This window comes from Sinocyclocheilus rhinocerous, unplaced genomic scaffold (genome assembly GCF_001515625.1).
Source record: "Sinocyclocheilus rhinocerous isolate Xijiao unplaced genomic scaffold, SAMN03320098_v1.1 scaffold4658, whole genome shotgun sequence".
NCBI classification, from domain to species: Eukaryota; Metazoa; Chordata; class Actinopteri; order Cypriniformes; family Cyprinidae; genus Sinocyclocheilus; species Sinocyclocheilus rhinocerous.
Window position 1 is genome coordinate 77,919 of NW_015667316.1, and position 2,597 is coordinate 80,515.

A 2,597-nucleotide genomic window follows, 5' to 3' on the forward strand; every position below is an offset into this window, starting at 1 on the left:
GAGGGTTCGTTTTTCCGTGCGAGTCTCTCCTCAGTATTTTTTCTGCGGTGACCACTGGGGAATAAAGTTGTAAGGTAAGCTGTGGCCTTCACCTAGGAAATGTATTTTATATTATCAACCAGATAAATTATACTGTCGTGGATTAGGGCAAAGATAGAGTAAATTCATCTCAAATTAGTAACGTTAGCTGGGCTTCTTCTCAACTTTCTCTGATGCTGTGTGTGTGATACGGAGGTGCAGCCGTTGCCAGCCGCCTCAAGTGAAAAATGAAGTGCGCATGTCAGTATTCAAATTAAGCTATTGTTTGGGGGGAAAAACGTTACTCCTTTTGATCGTCTTTGTTTCTGGAATAGAAAATTCCACTGCCAAATGTACTGCGCGTCAGTTTCCCCGTTGTTAGACCAAACTGCACTCATCTGTGTTTTGCAAGTACATTAACGTTGGTTATAACTAGACAGTCCAAAGGACTTGCAGTGATTTGTAGTTGTAGATTATACGTTTAAAATCATTGTCTTTTAATCGTTATCTTTTTATGATGTTTGTATTCGTGAGCCACCTTACAGCAGTAGTGACTAGTTACAGGTTGGTGAAGTAGCTTTCTAGCTACACACACCGTGCATTTTAAGGTTGACAACCTGAGTTTTTCTGTTACGTTATATATCCCATATTTTCATGTTTATCTTTAACTAATGTGTATATATCGTTCATTTCTTTTTATGTGGTTTAGTAGTGTTTAGTAATTTTTTTTTGCGTGTGATCCTAATATGTTAACTTGGTGTTATTAGGGCAGTCTTCTAGCTATAATTATCCAAAATCACAGGATTGTTGGTTTTAAATCCCTGTTAGCTCCGTATTTTGTTTTTCTCAACAGAATAGAACACGATGTTCAACTGTAAATTCAGTTCGTGTGAGCATGTGTCTGAGACTGTTATTGAGTTTTTTCAGCACTCAAAACTGCATAGCAACGCTCCCAATTATAAGTACCATTGCGGTGTGCCTGAATGCTCTCGTATGTATCGCACAGCAAATGTATTAAAAACTCATATGTATAGAAAGCATAAAGGGCTTGGATCATCTGTGCAACCTTGCATGCAATTTGAAACTCCCTTAAAATGTGTGGCTCAGTTTTGTACAGTTTCATGTGACACCTTAAGCTCCCTTATCAAGCATTTGCACAAATTTTGACTCTGTGCTACCATAGGTGCAGATTTTTAAAGGGATAGTTCACCCAAAAATGAAAATTAGCCCATGATTTACTCACCCTCAGGGCATCCTAGGCGTATCTGACATTCATCTTTCAGATGAACACAATCGCAGTTATATTTAAAATTGTCCTGGCTCTTCCAAGCTGTATAATGGGACAAGGTGTTCAAGTGTATGACGTAGGCGTAGCAGAAGACGCAACGTAAGCTCCGGGGAGAAGAGTGTAGTCTCGTGAGAACCAAGTTTTGTTTACAGCACAAGAAACCATGTGAACTACATCTGTAGTTTTTGCGGCCGCTGCAGCCTCCTCCATCTCGTGGAGTTCCTGTTCGGTTTACTCCGGTTCAAACAAATATGGCTGGGCAAAAAACTCATTCTCCTCTTGCCTTATATCGAAATCCTCCGACATTTTCACTCAGAATCTTCGTTTTTGTAGTACTAGTTCGTGACAGGTGTTTTGTTTTGCTTTCTCCTCTGGGCTTCTGCGTTCGTCACTCCCCGGATCTTACGTTGCGCCTTCCACTACGCCTACGTCATACGTTTGAATGCCTTGTCGTGAACGCGCCTGCTTGAGCGACTGGAAGCTGGAGATTACAGTTTATACATTTTTAAAAATCAATAATTTTCTTACACTAACGCATCGGTTCGCTTCAGAAGGCCTTTATTAACACCCCGGAGCTGTAGTTTTATGATGGATGGATGGATGCAGTTTTTTTTAGGCTTCAAAAACAGGGTCACCTTTCACTGCCATTATACAGCTTGGAAGAGCCAGGACAATTTTACAATTTTAAATATAACTGCGATTGTGTTTGTCTGAAAGAGGAATGCCAGATACGCTTAGGATGTCTTGAGGGTGAGTAAATTATGTGCTAATTTAATTTTTGGGTGAACGTCTCGGTTACGTATGGTAACCCTCGTTCCCTGAAGGAGGGAACGGAGACGTCACGTCGGATGACCGACGAAATTGGGATCTCGCTTAGAGAGACCAATCCACTTCGAGTGTAAACTAAACGAGCCAATGCACATTGGCATGCGATTATTGCATCCAGCTGCTGCTGATCACAGCGTGAGTATAAGTAGGCAGCAGATGCACCGCATATTCAGGTTTTCGCTGAGGAGCCGACCCGGTGACCCGGCCGCTCAGCGGTGATACAGGAGCTGTGGCGACGGAATGTGACGTCTCCGTTCCCTCCTTCAGGGAACGAGGGTTACATACGTAACCGAGACGTTATTTATTGTGATTGTATAATTATAGTTCTCAGTACTGATGTGGGAGTAAAATAATTGTATGAGCTCTTAAAGTGCTTATTCATCTACTTTGAATCTTAACCAGTATCACTCTATATTCAACTGCAAGTTCACTGATGAAAAAAAAAAAAATATATATATATATA